At 48.6% G+C, this 21064-nt stretch overlaps 1 long non-coding RNA gene across 1 annotated transcript in view; it reads left to right on the top strand.

Annotated features, from left to right (window-relative positions):
• The window catches only part of LOC123776942 (uncharacterized), a 46188-nt gene extending 34457 nt beyond the window's left edge, over positions 1–11731 (top strand). Inside the window, exon 4 of the long non-coding RNA XR_015721317.1 lies at positions 11336–11731. This is a non-coding gene — a long non-coding RNA (uncharacterized LOC123776942). The remainder of the gene's footprint in view (positions 1–11335) is intronic.
• Positions 11732–21064: the final 9333 nt, after the last annotated feature.

Genomic DNA, 21064 nt, shown 5'->3' with positions numbered 1-21064 from the left:
ACGGAGGAAATAGTGTTGCATCTATCCTTCAAATGACCATGGAATGATAATCATTCTACATCCTAAAGCAGGTGCTGAGGTCAGAAGCTGAGAGTCTCTAATTATCAACACTGGTCCCCTGAGGCCTTCCTTGAATAATCCAGGCAGGCAATCAGGACTGACAATATGGACTCTGTTTTAGTCAAGAAATTTGACCATATGTCTCTAGGTCAAGGAATCCAAGCCAATTTGCCTCTGCGACCACTTTAGAAAATCCAGACCCTTCCTGAAGATCACTTCTTGCTGATGAGAGGAGGCAGGCCCCAGGCAAAAGTTTAGGATTGAAGCTGATACCACTAAAATCACAAACCGAAAGAAATACCACCATTGGCATTAATAATCCTTAGGCAGGCGAAGAAAGCTTTCCTGTAAGTGTTTCAAAAAATAGGTTTTTCTGAGAACTAAAATGTTGAAGTTAAAAGAAGGGGTCTCAGCAATTCCACTCCTTGGTACATACCCACAAGAATTGAAAATAGGAGTTGAAAAAAAAGCAATAAAAAACTTGTACATTAATGTTTATAACTTCATTATTCACAATAGTCAAAATGTGGAACTAATCTAAATGTCCATAACGGATGAATAAAGCACATGTGGTATATCCATACAATGGAGTATTGTGCAGCCATAACAAGTAACGAAGTACTGACACATGCTACAATGTGGATAGAGCTTAGAGACATTATACTAAGTGGAAAAAAAAAAAGACACAAAAGGTCACATATGATTCCATTTGCATGAACTATCCAGATAGGCCTATCCACAGAGATAGGAAGTGAATGTGTGGTTGCCAGGAGACAGGAGGAGGGGGAATGGGGAGTGAGTGCTTAATAATTATAGGGTTTACTTTTAAGGTAATACAAATGTTCTGGAACTAGGTAGTGGTGATAGCTGTACAACTCTGTGAATGTACTAATGCTACTGAATTGTGTACTGTAAAATAGTTACAGTGCTAAATGTTATGTTCTAGATATTCGACCATAATAAAAGAAGAGGGGTCTTTGCTAAAGAGTCAGGGTATGAGAGCCTAGCCAGATCACTTCCTGAAAAACTCCTCCTGCCTAATTAAGTCCTTTGTCATACCCTACGTGGATTATCACACTGGCCTCCTACCTGCCTCCCTCTCCCTGGTGTTACCGATCTCCACTCCATCGTCCACAAACTACAACATTGAAATGAGCATGACTTTCTTTTGTTTGTTCAAAATCCTTCAACGGTTCCTAATCTCCTACTGCAGAAAAAACGCCTTTCTTCACACAGCCTCCAAAGGCTCTTCAGCGTGGGGCACCGAGCACCTGCTTCCCTGGGTCTCCTTCGCGGTGGGCGCGCCCTGAGCAGGCCTCGGCCACAACGGTCTCCCGCCTGTTGGGGCCCAGAACGTGGCATGATCTTCGGTGCACAGGAGACATCCAGGGAATATTTGTTGAGTGAATTGACAGGCTTCAGCCTACCTGTCTAGCTCCAGCCCTTGCTCTCGCCTCAAATACCCTGTATTCTAGCCAACCCGCCCTGGGCATGCGAACCCTCGGACACGTTGGTCTCTCCGCGGGTATGGGTCCTGCCCTGTCCGTCTGGACAAGCACAGACTCACCCTTGAGGACTCAGTCCCAGCGCGCACGTTCTTCAGGGGGCCGTCTGTCGCTTGTCTCCCCATGTTCCCCCAGCACCTCACGCGGCGCTTTGTGGCAGGACTTAGCACGTGTCCTGGGATCATTTATTTACATCCCTGTCTCTCCTACTGGACCGTGGGGACCAAGGAGCTCATCTCACCCCCCAGCCCCTGCGTGTGATATTGGGGGAAAAAAACAAAAAAGTAACCAAATAATTTGTCTTGAAGGAGCAACCTGGGACATTTTTTGTGCACAGGAGGAAACTAGCTGAATTAAATTGGAGATTGAGAGCAGTTGTCACTGAATCTCTGAGTCATTCTATTTACTTGGCCGGGGTGAAAGGAAAGAGGCAGCGAAGGAGTCAGAAATTGAAGCAAGTGGGAAGGGTGGGAAATCGTAACGATGTAATGGACATCTCACCTTCGCCGAGCTCCTCTCCGCCGAAGGACCCTGCCCTGTACTCAGTGAACTGATCAGAGAGCGAATCTTACCACGTGTCCCAGAAAGCCCGGGGCACCCCGTCCCGTGCCAGGGGAGGCAGCCTGAGGGACTGCAGACCCCCTGAAGATGAAAATTCCGGCGCCTTCCTCCTCACTGTCCCTTGGTCACTTCATCCCCTTTTGCCCACTGACATGGGCAGGAATATTCCATTAGGACTCTTCCTCATAACGTGGTTCTTTGCAGTTTGATCCACATGTGCTGTGCGGTCTGTGCCCTGTTCAGCTCCTCATGTGCCACGGCCCTTTGGGTTCACGTGGCCCTGCCTTCCCCAGGGAGCAGGAGGGGGACCCCAAGAGAGTCAGCTGTGCGGCCGGACTCTGCGAGGGTGCCTCTCTTTCCTTTTCTTTTCTCTTTCAGACCATGAGGCACTTTGCACCCTGGACTTCAAGGGTCAAGAGGGGAAGGGGAGGGAGAAATCTGGGAACAGGGAGAGCCCCCAAAACAGGAGGGAAAGGAACAGAGGCTGTTTCGTGCATCTAAGTGACCTCACTTAGTTCCTTCCTGTGAGACAGCGTTACCCCGTCGACAGGTGCAGAGGAAACGGAGGTGAAGCCGCTTTCCCAAGACTGCCCCCTCCCCCGGTTAGTGCCAGGGCCAAAGTCCAACCAGATGTGTCCACTCCGGCATCTGGGCTCTCTCCTTCCTCCCCGCCTGTTTGCCTCTGGCTGTGGGAGCGGGCTGCCCTGCGGGCTGAGGGGAAGGACAGCAGACACCGTGGGCGTCAAAGGGGCAGGTGAGCCCTAGGTCTGAGTAAGGCTCATGTCCAAGTCCAAAGGGTCCAGTCTGGCCATGGGAGTTCCTGGTGCTCCTCGCCTCAGGCTACCTACTATCCATCGGGCCTGGGTGTTTTGTTGGTTTTTGTGGTTTTTTTTTTTTTAATTTTTGTTTAGAGAGAAAGAGAGTATGAATTGGGGGGTGGGGCAAAGGCAGGGACAGAAAGAGAGGGAGAGAGAATCATAGGCAGACTCCGCACTCGGCACAGAGCCCGATGTGGGGCTCGTTCTCACCACCCCGAAATCATGACCTGAGCTGAAATCAAGAGTCGGATGCTTAACAGACTGAGCCAGCCAGGCGCCCCAGGCTTGGGGAATCCAGGGTGTCACAAGAAGCCCCCAGAAGAGGGGCCTGGAAAGTCTGGCCCCCAGCCAGTAATTGCAGGTAGAGTAGGGCCAGGCTCCCGCTCCTGGAAATGGAGGCCGAATTCAAGTCATCAGAGGGTACACTCCAGTGGGGTCGGGAACGCCCCCGTCGGGGAGCCCAGACACGTGGAAAAGAGACTGAGACAACATCTCCGGGGGCCGTTGCGCCCTCCATCCATCTAGCTTCCGTGAAGCTCCACGAAGCTCAGGGGCATCTGAAGAGGACTGTTCTCATGTTCCCACTTAACATTTTGGTGTGTCTGCTTTGCTGGAGCCGGAAACACACACACGCACACTTCGCCTACAGGAATGTGGGGCCGGTGGATTACAACGCAGGGCTCAGGGGCGCCGAGCCACCGACTGACTTTCTGTGTTCATTCATTCACATGGCAAACATTTCAGGAGCTACTGTGGGCGAGGTACTGGGTATAACCAGAGAACTAAAACCAGATCCCTGACAGCGGGGAGGCCACAGGTAGCCAGGAAGCAGATGTGTGAATCACTATAGCACAGGGGATCGAGCAGTGACCGTGCAGATGTGTCTGAGGTGGCCTGGGAGTGACGCGTCCCTCGAAGATGGGGGTAAGAGAACATCACAGAGGAGAGTGCGTGTTCCTGGGCCATCAGGGATGACAGGAATTTGCCAGACGGAAAAGGATGGGAAGCAGAGCAAATGACAGAAGGAAAACAACAGAGGCGAGAAAGCGAGTGACACATTTGGAGAATGGGGAGCTCGGGGGTGTGGCATGGGGGGTGTGCTGGCAGGGGTGCAGGGCTTCGGTCAGGCCCCAGAACTAAATGTCGAACGTGCTTGATGGTACAGCAAGGGTTAAGACATAGAGCTAAGAACAGTGGCAAAGAAAGAAAATAATATTTTCTTTTTTCAAGACACACCCCATAACCCCGAGATCAAGAGTCGCATGCTCTAACCGACTGAGCCAGCCCGGCGCCCCCCAGAAAGAAGAGGTATCAGAGTAAGGTGGAGCCCTGTGTTCTGAGAGGCCCCCTCTGTGAGGGCCTGGTGGACGCGAGGGGGCAGCCTGGGTTGCTGCCATCACCCATCGGACTCCCCCTTTCTCCTTTGCACTGCGCACCTGTGGGTTGAGGAGTAAAACCAAAGGAAAGTAAGCTAACGGGGCAAGCCTTTAACCGGGGCTACCCTCTCTTTCTGGCCTGGGGAGATGGCAATACCAGGGCTCTGCCCTTTGGGACATTTCTGAGGTGCAACCTACGCTCCCCTGTGGGGTCAGGCTGACGCACCCCTGCATAGCCAGGTCTGCCCTCGAGCCTGGCTCAGCCTCCTCCCCTGTCCTGGCCTGCCTCGTCCTGTCCCTCTGCTACACTCCTACTCTCCTACACGCCTACAGGTCTCCCCTGGGAGCACTTCTTTAAATACATTACTTGCCCGTACATCCTCATCTTAAGATCTGCTTCCTGGAGACCTGACCTAAGACATTTAGCTTCAGGAGCATGGGAGAGAAGGCCGCAGCTGTGGCTGGTGCCGGCCGGGGCCCCAGGATGACGTTCCTGTAGCACGGCCGGACTTAGCAAATAAAAGCTTAAATGTCAGATCAACAGGATGCCCAGTTGATTTGAATTTCAGATAAACAATAAATAAGCTTTTAAGATAAGTATGTCCCATGCAGTATTGGGGGTATACTTATACTAAGAAATTATTTATTGTTTATCTGAAATTCAAATTTAACCAGGCATTCCATCTTTTATATGGTCATCTTAGAAAGGGCCCTACATTACTTTTGCCTTCATGGGCCTCTTCATTTATGAAATTAAAAAAATTATATTTATGACTGCATGGATACAAAGATGAATGAAAGTGAGGCTGGATTCATTATTAGATATTCATTACTATGCTTATACTCATTTTCCCTACTTTAAAACAAACTAAAACACATTCTCAGGCCCCTAAAAAGTATCATGGGCTCCAGGCACTATACATGCGAGGCCCAATGGCAAAGTCATCCTGTTACCAGCTTAGGAAGAGTCTTGAGTGCCATGATTAGACATAACTGGACTTTTCTTCATCAGCCATTGTTCAACTAAGACCTCTGTGATTAGACTCTGTTCCAGAAAGCTAGCCCTAGTTGAGAGTGTGGAGAAGAGGCCAAAGAAGGGAATTTATGGGTGGGGGAGAAGCTGATCACCGTGACTGAGGTGGGACGTTAGTAGAGCCTCAAAAAGAACAGCTGGCAAGCTCATTGATTCAAGGGTTTACATGCTGTAACGCCCACCAGGTCTCCATCACGCAAAGGTGTGGCCTGGGCACAGGTCAGGTGCTGCAATGGGCTTATCTGAAGGGGTCAGAACCACTGTTGGGTCATTCCCCCCCACTCCCCATGACAGCAGGCAGGGCACCATCACTCAAAAAACTATGGTTTGGGCTCCCATCAGCAAAGCACTGAGAGATGTTCCAAGCCAGAGCATGACCTGTTTTTGTCAATAAAGCTTTATTGAACACCGTCATGCCTATTCAGTTCCATGTTGTTAGTGCTGCCTTTGTGCAGGCTTGAGTAGCCGTGACAGAGACCAAACGTCCCACAGAGCCTGAAGTATTTGCTGTCTGGCCCTTTACAGAAAAAGTTTGCCAACACCGCACTGGGCTGAGGGGGAGAATCACAGGGGATTTGGTGAAAAACTGGTATTTCCTAGTATGTGAAAACTGAAAAGAAAGCCCCGCCCGTCAGTCTTCGGCGGCTGCACAAAATGTGGGCTGTGTGTGTCCCCTTCCCCGCTCCCGCCAATTGAAACAAAACTCTACACATTATCTCCAAGCAGACGGAAATGGCTTATCTCTTTGGTTATTGGGGAAATACAGCAGAGAAACTTGTCCAGATGGTGTTTATAAATCCAAACGAGGATTCCACCCCCCCAAAGAGCAGGGGGAGCCATGCAGGGTTAGGGAGAGGAGGAGGAGAGAGATTTGGGGAGAAGGGGGGAGATGCTAGTCCAAAATTCCTGCTTGCCCTTTTTCAATTATTTTAATAATCTGTGGTGCTCAATGGGTACCTTAACCTGACCTAATTAAAAAATCGGATTGCTATTTTAACTGAGAAAAATAGTACTTTCAACTGTTTTAGAAAGAAGAAAAGAATAAACATTATCAAGACCATCTCTTAGAAGATTAGGACAAAAAAATCCAGGAGGAGAGGCTTCAAAGCTGTTTTTGTTTTCCCTGGCTTTGAAATACATAGACAGTCCTGATAATTTTATCTTCCTCAAAATATAGCAAATAAAGTCTATTTACTACTCCCGGGCAATTCCATACATAAATTAAAACACACACACACACAGCACTTTAAACGAACCCTCCTGTGAGTCTCAAACCCATCATTTCTCTTCCTGTGGTGAAGGCTTTATGCCACAGATCAATGCAGTTCGAGAGTTTTGGAGGTGATTTTGTTTTTCATACCTTTGCTATTTGATGAGTTTTCAGATGGCCATCTAAAGCACGGCTTACATGCTGTCCCTCGCGGATCTCAGGGAGGCTTCAGATGAGCTGACATGGTGAGAGATGGTTAGCAGAGAGAGAAATATATTTTATCTAGTTTCTTAAGTCAGCTTTTAAAGTTAGTTCAAACACACTACTTAGCGATTCATGAAAATTCTTTTATTTTTTTTAACCCAGAGAATAATATTTTCGCTTCTCGTCCAACCGTTTAGGAGGAGACTTGCTTAGGAAGCACCATCCTTCCCATTAGAAAAGGTTTCTAGGCACAAACATGCCACAAAAAGCACGTGGAAAGATAGGCTGATTCCCCTTGAAGTGTATGTTGAATGTCTTGGTTTTAAAAATGGGATAAGAGGGGCGCCTGGGTGGCTCAGTCGTTGAGCGTCTGCCTTCGGCTCAGGGCGTGATCCCGGCGTTCTGGGATTGAGCCCCGCATCAGGCTCCTCCGCTGGGAGCCTGCTTCTTCCTCTCCCACTCCCCCTGCCTGTGTTCCCTCTCTCTCTGGCTGTCTCTCTCTCTCTCTCTCTGTGTCAAATAAATAAATAAAATCTTTATAAAAAAATAAAAATAAAAAATAAATAAAAAATAAAAATGGGATAAGATATTCCATGATCCCTAATTAGAATTTTTTCAGGCAGCCAGATAGAAAGTAAGTTATTCTGTGGCCATAAAAGTAATCTACTCTTGGCAGGATGTGCATTTTAAAATAATTTTGTATATAATACATTCTTTTTTTCTTTCAACAAATCATCTATCAAGCACCGTGTATGGGCCAGACCCCGTTGCCAAACTTAACAATACAGAGATTAAGGATGTGGTCCTTGCCATTAAGTTGCTCACAGTCCAGCAGGGAAGATGGACACAGAAAAAAATAATTGCAGTACAATGCAGCGAGCGCGTCCATAGACCTTCACCCTGAAGCTGCCTGTTTTACCGATGGCGTGCATCAGCGCGACATTGATTGGTTGTCTGGTTGACTGATGGATACCCAAGTCTCATTCCTAGAAGGGACATTATCAATATGGCTAATCAAATGGTTTAGCAAAAGAGCAAATGGACAGATTAAGTAGAACTTAGCTAAATCTCCTACTTTCTGCCAAAGAGGATAAATTTCTATCTCAACCCTTCCATGAAGAGCAGATAGGGCATGCTGATAGAACTGAGAAAGCTTCCTTTTCCAGGCACAGGTGTTAGATAGCTTGTCCTTACCCCCCCCCCCACCACTCCCTTTAAAATATATATATATATATATCTCAGGGAGCCAAAAATGGGGGGAAACATTATTGTTACCTAACACTTGGGAGTGAGGTTCGGGAAAGGAATAGGGGAGAGGCCGACAGGGCTACCGGCCCCCAAAGTCTGCAAGTGAAATATTCGCTCGCACGTTCAGACATGACCGAGGTCCCACGACCCCTAAGCGCATCAGTTCAGATGCTTTTGGCTATAAGTAACTGGATATTCAATTAATGTGGCTTAAACCTGAGGGTTTATTTTCACTACCTAACAATAAATCCAGAGGCACCGGTTCGAAGCGAGGGACGAGGGTGGTATTCAAAACACTTAACAGCCAATATCGCACAGGCGCGGACAAATCAGAACCAGGTCCCGACCAGACAGCGCAGCGACACCCAAGAGATGCTGCCTCGGCGCGTCTGCAGAATCCTGTCCCTGGGTCCAGGCTGCTTCACAGCCCGATGATGTCAGCGCGTAGGTCAGCTTGGAACGATTCTCTCGGCCTCCCCTTTGCGCCGAGCGACTGAGTGCCACGCCTCAAAACATCACTTCGTCACCTTTCAAAGAAGCCTAACATGCAGGAAGGAAGGAGGGACGGTTTCTCTCAGTGCGCTCTCGTTTTATGACGGGAAGTCTTTCCCAGAAGCCCTCAGCCGACTTCCTCTTAAGTACTATTGGCCCGAAACTGGGTCACATGTCCATCTTTAAACCAATCACTAGCACAGGAACAAGACGTGCAATGGTTGGCTTGGATCAATCATCATTCCATCTCCGGGGTTGGGGCGCGTGTACCACCTTGCGAAAACACGCAGCTTTTGCTGCCTGTACTAGAACCAAAGTCGTGTTCCATTGGCACGAAAGAACGCGCTCAGTGAGGAACAGCTTTTAGGCAGGCGACCAGCAATCTTTGCCACATCGCCCTTTGGGTGAGAAGCGGCTTTCCATTTTCCAATAGGATCACCATGGGGTGGAGGTGGAGTGGTCAGGGAATCTGGCGACCCCACCAGTGCTGCTCCTTTTCTCTCAGAGATGGAGGCATCATCAGCCTGTGCGGGTGGCCCTAGAGGTCTTCAAGGTCATAATTCAAGACCAACTCAAACATACAAGGGAAGTGATGGAGCGCTCTGGTCTCACTAAGTGTGGACAGGGCACTGTGGTTCACTACTGTCCTTGGTGGGTCACATCTGTGGCCTAGATTTACGAAGCTTGATTTACAGCCCTTCAGCCGCAAGCCTTAGGTTACTTCTCTACCTCTTCCATGTGCAGAGCATCTTAGCAAGAGCCCATCAAACTACAGAGCAGACATACTGTGATGGGGTGTTTCCCAAAAACAACGCTTAGTGAGTTCAAACCCTGTTTCAAAAAGAAATATTCATGAAAAAACAATGCCCTGATTTTACAGTCTCCCCTTCTATAAAATGCAGGAAGCACTCAGGAAGGTACTGAGAGAAGAAACCATGGGTGATATTTTTAATGTGGGACACTCTTTGACCCTGCAATTGCTTGCTTAGGGAGACAGCCCCATGGAGGTCAAGGCTATGGTCTGATTCCTCTGTGGGTCTACTCACTTCACACAGAGATGGCTTGGGTTCCAGGTCACACAGCACACCCATGGCCTGGGTCAGCCATCTCACAAACACAGCCAGTCCCTCCGTGTAAGCTGACTACAAGTATGTTCCTAATTCTCCAGCTGCCTGCACCCATGCCATTGATAACGGACTTCACAGCTCCTCCAATCAAGACATGGGGTTGATTTTCCCAATCCTTGAATCCAGGCTGACCACATGACTTGCTTTGGCTGATGGAATGTAGTAATTGACACCGAGCCAGTTCTTCAAAGCCTCTCATACTCCTTTTCATTCTCTGGGAACCCTGCCACCACCCAGAAAACAAGCCTGGGCTGGCCTGCTGGATTCTGAGACACTCGTGACTCAGTCACCCCCACTGTGGCAGCCAACAACTACCCAATCCCCGAACACAGGAGTGACGCCGTCCTAGACCAACCAGTCTCTGGCCATTGTACCAGCTGAGAAGAAGGAAAAGAGCGTGAGCAAACCAAGCCATGATCAGCTTCATCTAGGCCACACCGGAGAACCATAGTTTTTCTGTAGACTTGCAAGGAATAGCCAACGCTATTGTTTCGGGGTGGTTCCACCACAGTTGTTCACTCATACCCCATCCACTACAGAGGTGACTGGAGTCTCTTCCCCACCCATCTACTCTTTGGGAGAAAGTGCATGAAATACTGGGGAGGGGGTTTACCATCTCCTCCGTTACAGGACAGCATGTGGTGAGGAGTCCTGCTAAAAGTCTTGCTGGTGACATTAGGGTTGCTTGTGCCTTTATGAAACCCACACGCTCTAAATACATCCATGCCATCAGCCTGCAGTAACTTCTCAGGCCAGCGAACACCATCCGGTTAAATCTCTTCATGGCTACGTGATAGGGTCAAAGGCTGGACATGAGGAGGTTAATGCTTGAGTTCAGTGACACCAGTTTCACCCTTCTAGGGTTCTGTGATCCATCTTGGAGCCGTGATTCTAGATGCCTCTTAGCATCTGCCTTTTCAAGCCATCTCAGAAATCATGATCCAAGTCCAAGCTACCATATGACGGCCCCACCCCGCCCGGGGCACCCACCTGTCTCACGGGTGAGCTAGTGACAGTCCCTTCTCCATGCAGACAGCAACCCAAACACTCCCACAGATTTATCACCTCTGGTGCTTCAGCCCCATTCTTGGCGCACCCTCACTTTACCCTTTCCAGCCCAGCAAGTTTTTCTCCCTATTCCCTGTAGTGGGCCTGTGCCCGGGCTGGGGGAGGGCGGTCTCTAACTTGTATAGCGCAGAATGGGCATGAAGGTCAGAAAGAGCCTTGATCAGAACACTGCACAGTCCCTGAAGAGAAGCAGGAGGCAATAAATCAGCTTTGGAGAAGCAGAGCTTTCAAGTGTGCTTTGGTCCAAACCAACTTTTTTCATCATTAAATAGACCCCAAATTATAGCCCAGAGATCCAGAAATCCACTTACGTAAAAACTCACGTAGGGAAAACATCAAGATAAAAACAAATGGTCTCACCTATGGAAATGTCGATGCTTTCCCCCTGCTTCCCTCCCTCCCCCATCAAACTGAAACTTGCAGTGTCCTTGCTCATGTTCAAAATCGAATTCAAGGAGCTCCTTTCTTCTCTCTTCTGCATTGGGTTCCCCACCTCCAGTTTCCCCCGCTGAAGTCCTGTGTAAAAAGTCTGTGAGGGGACCCTGAATGGTTAGGTTTATGCCACTGTGAGGGTTTGGGATGATTTTTTTCCCTTCTGAAAGGCGCCCTTGACAAAGTTCTGCTCTCTCCCAGGGAGACGGCTGGGGACTGCCGGAGTTTCCTGAAGGAGGCAGCCATCCTGCCAAACTCAGAAGCGGGAAGCAGGAGAGTCAGTGAGCCCCAGTCTCCCGGATAATGGGGACCCTGTTCTGCTAACTACACGCCCCTGTGATCTGAGTCTAGCCAGAAGCCTAGAATTACTGCACAAAGGTGAGCTTGACGCTAACCTCTCCCTACTCAGAAAACTGATTATTCAGGCCCCTAATCCAGAGAGTAGGGGTGCTCGAACTAAACGTTCGTGTGTATGCCCAGTTTGGCAATGGGAGTTGGGCACTGACAGTTAAAGGTCTTTGTCTTTTCTTTTTTTTAAGTATGGAAAGTCTGGGGGCTGGAGGGTCCTTATCTTGTGATAAGTCGGTCAGACTCCAAGGGTAACTGTCAGGAACTTAGAACCGTGTGTCACTCCAGCAAAAAATGGAACTGGGTGAGAAAACCCCGCGTGGAGCCGCGGTTGCCCGCGGACTTCTCTTGTGATGCCAGGAGGCTGCTCCTGTCGCGTGAGGCAGCTGCTTGCAGTAAAATGAGCAAGGGCTTGAGTCCTGGGTTTGAAATCTGGCTCTGCTCCCCCGACTGGCTGTGCGGTTCTGGGAAGGTGACCTAATCTCTCTATGTCCCCATCATCGCTTTCTCGGAAAATGGGGTCAATTATGAGCCCAGGGTGGTGACCGTATATTTAGAGGGCATGATGCCTTGTTGAGTAAGATCAATTTTAGGAACAAACACCAGTAACTAGGATTAGGTTTGAGGATTGTGTTTGTCTGAATAAACTGGGTTATGTGTGTTAACAAGTGACTCCAAAATCTCCGGGGCTTACAAGATTTAGTTCTCGCTTAAACAGCTGGTCCATTATGGGCGCTAAGGCTTGCTCTGTTTGCACTTCACCTTGGGACCTGGACTGTGAGAGTGTCTCCTTGTGGGCTCGTGGCAGAGGAAAAGGGAAGATGGTGGAATGACACAGTGGCTCTCAAAGCTTCTCTTAGGAGTGGCACAGGTCACTTCTGCCAAGCCTTCATCGGCCAAAGCTAGTCACATGGCCGAGCCCGTCCTCAATAAAACGGGACTATTTCATCCTCCCCCCCATAGACAGGTAGAGTTCAAACAGTTAGGCCATCGTTGCTGCATGTAACAGAAAATCCCAAATACTGGAGGCAGCTCGGAGCCTGTCCTGTCCTGTAAAACAAACCCCAAAGCAGACAGTCTCGGGTGCACATGGGGCTCCACTGGGGACCCGTCCCGTCTGTCCATGCATTCTGTTGTCCTTAGTCCACCTGTTATTTTTTTTTTTAAAGATTTTATTCATTTATTTGACAGAGATAGAGACAGCCAGCGAGAGAGGGAACACAAGCAGGGGCAGTGGGAGAGGAAGAAGCAGGCTCACAGCTGAAGAGCCTGATGTGGGGCTCGATCCCATAACGCCGGGATCACGCCCTGAGCCGAAGGCAGACGCTTAACCGCTGTGCCACCCAGGCACCCCCGGCCTGTTATTTTCAAACAGTAGTGGAGCGATGTGTGCTCTTTCAGCAACGGGAGGAGAGGGAGGGTCCCTCTACATAACCACTGCACTTTCCTAAATGGGGGTGTGCCCGGCACTCCCGACGCACCGCCCGCCGCTGCCTGGGGGACCCTGCACCCGGCCACCGCGAGACAAGTGCCCTTTAGGGCAGCGCAGTAGGACTCCTTAGCTGAGCCAGTGGGAAACAGAATCAACAGGAGCCTGATGCAACCAGTCCAAGTCAGGGAATAGAAAACAAGGAAACACCAACACGAACATGCGATGCACATAAAATGGAAGTGCTGAAAGCACCCATGGACTTGGGCGCCGAGCGGGTCCACGGCGAGAGGCTGGAGCAGGAGCTGTCGCGCTCAGAAGGGACCTGTACCACGAGCCCCATGGCACCTTTGTGGTCACAGGTAGAGAGATCGGGGAGCCACTCCACCTTCGTACCTGCCGAGGCCTCTAGCGGATTCATCTCTTGTTCTATCAGTCTCTTTCGAGTATTTTTCGCAGATGGGGCTGGAGCGAGGCACGCTGGGTTTCGTACATCTGCCGTGTTTTGTCTTGTGCTTCTCCTCTGTCGTCTTAAGGTGCGTATCAATGTCTGGCTAACACTGATGCCTGATCTCCCCAGGAGGACCCGAGGACCCAGACAAGCCATCCAGCTCTCGCCCAGCCTCTTGCCATCTCATGTAGACCGCAGTCCAGGAATCCTCTCCCCGCTGAGGGCCAGGCTCTCTGGGGGGTCCCCCTCACCCTAGCCTCTCTGAGGCTGATCGCCCGCCACTCACCCCGTCCTCTTGCACGTCTCCCAAAGCCCAGAGCCTCGCCGCCTCCTCGGGCCATCCCAGTTTAGGGATGCAGATGGACAGGGGCTGGGCGGGGCGGGGGACACAGCCTGGTGTGGTTGCCATGTCCGCAAGAGGCAGTTTTGAACAGGCAAGTGTTTTGTCCCTTCAAGGGGCACATAGAGGCAGGACCCAAAAGTCCTGTGGCTTCTATGAAGAGATGAATCGGTAACTGTTCTCACTTCTTGAGGCACTTCACTAAGAAAGCAAGTTGCCACCCCGAGGCTGGGCCGGCCAGCTCCCTAGACACCAGCCCCAAGCCTGGGCCTCCGAGTTCAGGCTCTGGGTGTTTCTTCCCCCTTCTTTGCAAAGTATGATCAGTAAAGGTGATTTCATGGCCCACCAGGACAGTGCCAGCTCCGTCTGCAGAGCTGGCCCGCCCTGGGTGGGCCCTCTTGCGGCCCTCAGCCTCTGGTGCCAGCACGTGAGGGGATTTAATGGGGGGCAAGGCAGAGACTGGAAAGGCCTTTTTAAATGGCCTGACACCGCAGGCCTGGTTGACACGGCTCAGCACAGGCCTGACGGGGCACACACGTGGTCAACGAGCAAGAGGAACCTTCTCGTTTCAGTCCCCACACATAGGGCTGTGTTTTATTTCTGGAAGGATTATGCAGGCAGCCCTGTCCCGCAGTATTGGCTTTCAGTGCCATGCTCAATGAAGTAGAAAAACTGCATGGATCCCACAGACACGGTACCGCTCCAACACCATGTAGACTACGGGCCCTCCTTTACATGCCGGCTCTGAAAGTCATAGCGAAATGGGCCTTAGACGCCCAGCACTAACCCAGTTAAACACCATCGTTATGGAACCGTGGTTCAAATCTCAATCTAACCCCCCTTCCTGCCATATGATATCATTAGAGCGCATTTTTGCTAGAACCAATCCTCGGATATTATGCCTTAATCCTAACCCAAAGTCTCTGCTTGCCTAGAAATGTCACAAGGCAGGAGGGCTCCACATGCTTCCTGCTAATCTTTCAGATAAACAGTTGATTGTTCCTGGGTCCCCTGCTTCTCTGCCTCCTATCAGAAAGAAGCCCAGGATTCCCTCGCTCTGACCCTGTTCCAGAAAATGAGGCTGGAACTCCCTGGCGAGGGAAAGCTGAGCTCCGCAGAAGGGTACGTACGCCAGTGCGCAGACACCGGCCGCAGGGTGGGCGCGGTGGAAGGGGAGTGTGCTGTGTGGGAGGTCAAGGGCTCCCCACAAACACAGTGCTTCAGAACAACACGCTGTCAGCTCATGGGGCCCACAGGCCAGGAGTCCGGGCTTGGACAGCTCAGCTAGGTTCTCTGCTCAAGGTCTCCCGAGGCTGTAATCAAGGTGTTGCTGCCACGCTGTGTTCTCATCCGGAGGCTCAAGCAGGAAACCATTCGCTCCCCAACTCATGCGGGTTATCGGCAGAATTCACCCCCTTGAGGCTGTCTGAGTGAGGGCCCCTAACTTCTTACTGGCTGTCAGAGAGAGGTGGCCTGCCGTCCCTTGCCATGTAGCCCTCTCCGGAGGCAGTTCGCAACAGGTGCTCGCTTCGGCAAGGCCATCGGGAGACTCTCTCTTGCTGCGGTGCGCTAAGACGGAGTCTTGTATAATAAGGTGGTGTAATCCTGGGAGTGACATCCATCACCTCGGCATTTTCTATGTACTGTGGGCAAGTCACAGGTTCTGCCCACATTCAAGGGGCAGGACTATGCAAGGACGCGACCCATTGGAGGTCCCCATAGGGTGCGCCCACCACCACCCACGAACGGCTGCCCCCTCCGCCACTTACGAGTTAGGTGACCTTGAGCAAGTTGCTCGGCCTTATTTACAAATAATCTTTCTTATTTGTAAGATGGGGGTAAACCCCCTAGGATTCTTGGGAAGATCAAATAAAATATTCCATCTCAAGTGTTTTGCAGAATGCCTGGCACATAGTAAACACTCGAATGTTAGCTGTGATGGTGGTGGTGGTGATTAATATTAATATTACTGGCCCTGTGAGACTCTCAGGTCTGTCTTGGATGCTAAGGAGCAGGGATGTATCTCAGGCTACGGCTACCCCGGCTACACAACCCTTTGTGAAGGCCAGATCTGTATCACTGGCTGCTCCAGAAATCTCAAGATCAGCTCCCGTCTCAGCTGGAAGCTGGGGCATCTTGGGACACCAGGCAGCACTGCCAGCCGGCCCGCCACTGCTCTCTGTCAGGTGACAAGTGCGCATCAGGGGACGCAAGTGTGCTTCAGCAAGAGAGTCTGCTCATCTCCCGTGAGCCCCTGGGGCAGCTGAGCTTAAGAGGTGGGCCTCAGCAGACCCCATGGGACAAGAGAAGTTGAGCATCTCTCCCAACTTGGCCATGATTGATACCTCACTTATATTAGGATACAGGAAGCTCTTCGTATCCTAATCACCCCTACACCTATAATTCTATTATTTGTTCACACAGAATAATAAGAGCCATTGTTTATTATTGACCAGAATCCCATAAATCCCATGAGAAGAATTATGAAATAACAAGTAGAAGACACACTCAACCCCACCACCACTGCCACGACAGCCTAAATACACATACCATCAAGCACACAAGCCCGAGATAACCGTAGCTAGAATAGCTCACACCAATAAGAGTAACAGTAGCCTACAGTGACTTTTTCAAGTTTAGTCTTAATACACGGATCTGGACATTGGCTCACAGAAGGATGTACTCTCAGGGCACCTGGGTGGCTCAGTCGGTTAAGCATCCCACTCTTGGTTTCGGCTCAATTCATGATCTCAAGGGTTGTGAGATCAAGTCCTGCTTCGGGCTCGGTGCTCAGTGGGGAGTCTGCTTAAAGATGCTCTCCCTCTGCCCCTTCCCCCTCCTTCCCCCCCCCGCCAAGAAATAAATAAATCTTTAAGAAAAATAATAAGAGGATGTAGTCTCCTGGCTTGGCCTCATGGGTGCTCATTTGTTCTGGTAATGCCTTTATGTGGTGCTCATTTGTTCTGAAGAATGCCTGGAGCCCTACCTCCGTGTTAGCTCCTCAGCGCTATGGTGTTCTCATGCCAGGAACATGTACTGGACACTCAGTACATCTTAATTTTTTTCTTTTGGAAATTTTGGAAACTTCAAGTTATTTATTTCACAGGGAGGTAAAAATATTTTTCTAATTATTTTTATTTTTTGGAAGAACAGCTGCACCACCACTGGAACTTGAGGGGGTGGCTGTTTTGAGACTCACAGGCTTGGGGGAAGAAAACCATCTCGCTTTATTTCACAGAAGGATATGACCCTTCAATAATATCCGGGAGAATCGGATGGGTGATAATCATCAGTTCTTTGGAATCTATAGGCAATTCAATTGTGTGTGGAGGCAAGGGTCTATGACCTACTTAACTTTCCATTTGGGGAAATTACCTCAAGAGGGTTTCTTTAGATCTTGAAAGCTCTAGGTTTATGAGGTGTATGTAGGTGTACCAAATAATCCAGGACACACGGTGGAGGGCTGAAGCTTGGGCCTCTGACTGGAGAACCACATCCGACCCTCCTTCATTCTTTCATTTGTTTCCAGTCACATGTAGCCTTTGAGGATAGAGCCGTGAAGCCATGATGGAAATAAATATGGCTCCTATTCTACAAGGTCGCTATCAGAGGAGATGCCCAGTGTGGTGTAACAAGAGGTAAATCCGGGATCACACAGAGCATTAGACGAGCACAGGAATGGGAGGGACACCCAACTCAGCTTGGAAGAGGGATAAAGGAAGGCTTTCCCGAGCAAGTAAGTTCAAGGAGGATAGTAAGGGTGTAGGGTGGAGTCCGAGGCAATATTCCTGGCAGAGGGAACAAAGAATGAAAAGTCTCTTAAGCATAAGAAAGTAAGGTGTGCCAGGAGCTAGAGGAAGTTCTGAGAAGCTGGAGAACAGAGATGGGGATGGAGGGGGGTCTCTGGAGAGGCACACAGGGGCCACCTCATAGCCCTTCCTTGGAAAGCTCCTTCAAACTGCTGCCTCAGAAAAGCCATAAGAAAAGGTAAGGCCATCTGGCACTTGTAGAGCCTGGAGAGAGAAGTATGGTTAAAGTTAAATTTTAAAGCAGGAAGTTCCCTTATTTTTTACATCAGTAAGCTTTAAAAAAAAATCTTTACGTTTTAATACATGCTCGTTTTGACAAATTCAAACAAAACTACCTTAATTACAAAGAGGAAGTGCCCCATCCCCTTCCAGTCCTATTCTGCAGCAGAAATTCCTGTTACTGTTTGATTGTCTTTCCTTGCCCACTTTTTATCTATGCATAAGCCAACGTCTATCTGTATATTGTTGTTATTATTATTATATAAACAGTAAATACTATCAAATAGTTACCGTGTTCCTGAGCACTGTTCTAAGCCCTTTGCATGGACCCTCACTTCATCCTGACTGCAGCACAAACCGGTTATTTATCTCCAGCTCAAAGGTAAGGAAACTGAGACACAGAGAGATTAGGTAACTTGTCCATAGTTGTACATGTGATCTCAGAACCAGGGTACAAACCAGGCAATGTTATTCTGTTTGTGCATCTAACCACTATGTTCTATGTGTGTGTGTGTGTATACATACACGTGTGTGTGCGCATACAACCCACAATGTTTGTTATTTTACCAAACTGGGATCATAACATACATATTAACTATTTTCACTTAAAATACATCATAATTTTAAAATGCGCCAAAGATCTGAATAGACATTTCCCTGAAGATACACAAACGGCCAGTAAGCACATGAAACCATGCTCAAAGTCATTGGTCATTGGAAAAACACAAGTCAAAACCACAAATGAGATGCCACGTCATACCCACTGGGATGGCCATATTTTTTTTAATGGAAAATATCAAGCATTGGCAAGGAAGTAGAGAAATTAGAACACTTGTACACCACTGATAGGAACGTAAAATGGCTCAGCCACTGTGGAAAATAATTTGGCAGTTCCTCAAAAAGCTAAATATAGAATTACCACATGACCTCGCAATTCCACTCCTTGTTATATGCCCAGAAGAAGTGCAGAAAGATACTCAAATACATGCACACGTATGTCCATAGCAGCACTCGTCACAGCAGCCAAAAGGAAGAAACAACCCAAACGACCATCAACTGATGAAGGGAGAAACAAGTTGTGGCGTATCCATAAATAGATTATTGTTCAGTCGTAAGAAGGAACGAGGTAGTGGTGCTTGCCACAGTGCGGCTGACCCTTGAAAACACGCCGGGTGCAAAAGCCAGATGCAAAAGGCCCTATGCTGTATCACTCCAGGTACAGGAATTATCCCGAATGAATAAAGCCATAGAAACAGGAGATTGGGGGTTGCCAGGAGCTTTCTAATGGGCACAGGATTTCATTTTTGTGTAATGAAAATGTTTCGGAACTAGACAGAGGTGGTGGTCATACAACACGGTGAACATACCGGATGCCACTGAATTGTCCACTTTAAAATGATTATTCTGTGAATTTTGCCTCCATAAAAACAAATGAATAAAAATACATCATGGGTTTTCTAGGCCTGGCCACGACTTAGTAGCTGACATCAGCCTTAACTTCTCATTATCGATGACTATAAAAGTGAACAAAAGATATGAAGCAACTGATTTCAGGCACTGAGCAAGCGCTGAGCTGCTACCTTGATAGAAGAAGAAGATCCCATAGTCATAGTCACCCCAGCTTTCTTCCGAGGAAGGTGGTTTCCAAGTTTCCGGGACATAAGCGGGGCCCAGGCCTAGAGCAGTGGTTGCCCTGGGAGAAACGCAGGAGTCTGGGGGAGGAAACAGGTGAGAGTGCAGGGCTGCTGAGGTGGCCGGAGCCAACAGGGAACTGCCCCCAAGAGGTCCCAGCAAATCTGTGAAGGGCTGTCTGGACCCAGGGCCATAGTTCACACGGTTTAGCAGAGAACAGCTGCTGGGGAGCTGCGAGATGAACAGAGATGGCAGACATTGCAGAATACTGAAGAGAACTTGGAGTTCTGATGCAGCCAGAGTGGAGAAGTACAGGGCACTCAGTGGAGAAAGTTCTTAGGAATAAGGACCATGCCCTACCCTAGGAGTAAGCACTATAACCCCAGGAATGAGAGCAACACTGAAATCGACCCACCTTAACAAAAACGGATAAACCAAGCCTCGAAACGGGCAGAGTGACCCATCAAAAATTCAACTGCCTGCAGAAATAAAATTCACCACTCGGTAGAAAAGGATTTTCAAAAATGCAGAGTCTCTATGCTACATCAATCATAATACCAAGAGTGTAACGAAAAATTACTACCCATTTTTCTATTCCTATAAATATGCTTGACCTTTGTTCTGCGCTGTGATTAAGTTACTTAGACACAGTTTGATTCAGGTTTTGTTTTTAAACTTTGTCAGGTGGGAGCTGAGTATCATTTAGTTTAGAGCTAATTCTGCCCCATTGTGGAGGAAAGACTTTTCTGAGGACACCAACTGACTGGAATGCTTTGTCTGAATTACGTACGAAGCTTTCCACTCTGGTGGGAACAGGTGTGCAAACTTCAAGGATTATCCTCTCTAATGCGTTTGGGTAGTTCTTTCTTCAGCCTTAGTTTCCTCGGATGCATGCACTGTCCAGTATTTAGCTGAAGACTTGTGCGTGCCCGTCCGTGCACACCCACACAAGCTCTGTCTTCTCCAGTACCTTGCCCTGCAAACTCCACCCACCTCTACCTTCCCAGACTCCCAGCTCCACCCCCGCAACTCAGGGAAATGGCTGGATCCACTTGGGTTCTTCCTTAGGCATCCCGGTCTTGAATCTTTCCCCAGGCAAAAAGTTCAGGTAATTGTAGGAGGTTCACCTTGTTTGTTTCCTTACTCTCAGCTGTCAATAGCTATTATTGCCTGATGTTTTATCTAATGACAACCATTGTTTCACATATTTGTTTGGTTGGTTAGTTGGTTGGCTCAGGCAGAAGGGCAAATCTGGTCCTTGTTACTCCATCTTGACTTTGATTTACAGCTGTAAGTTTGGTAAGTCCAAGGAGTTAGAAAAATTCCTTGAAAAATAAAACTTTCTAAAACTGACCCAAGAAGGTGTAAAAAATCTGAATCATCCTATATCTGCTAAAGGAATTGAATTCATAATTTAAAACCTCACAAAGAAAACTCCAGGCCCCTATGGCTTAACGGATAAGTTCTATTAAAAATTTAAGAAAGAAACAGAATGAATTTTATATAAACATTTTTTAGAGAACAGAGGAAGAGAAAACAATATCCAACCCAGCATAACCCTGATAGCAAAGTCTGACAAGGATGTTATAAGAAAAGAAAATGTACACCAAAATCACTTATGAACTTAGACATAAAAACTCTAAACAAAATATTAGCAAATTAAATTACTAATACATAAAAAATGCATCATGGCTAAATGTGG

The sequence above is a fragment of the Ursus americanus genome, chromosome 23, assembly GCF_024610735.1.
Source record: "Ursus americanus isolate L20-20 chromosome 23, mUrsAme1.1.p, whole genome shotgun sequence".
NCBI lineage: Eukaryota > Metazoa > Chordata > Mammalia > Carnivora > Ursidae > Ursus > Ursus americanus.
This window is presented reverse-complemented; position numbering and strand designations above follow the sequence as displayed.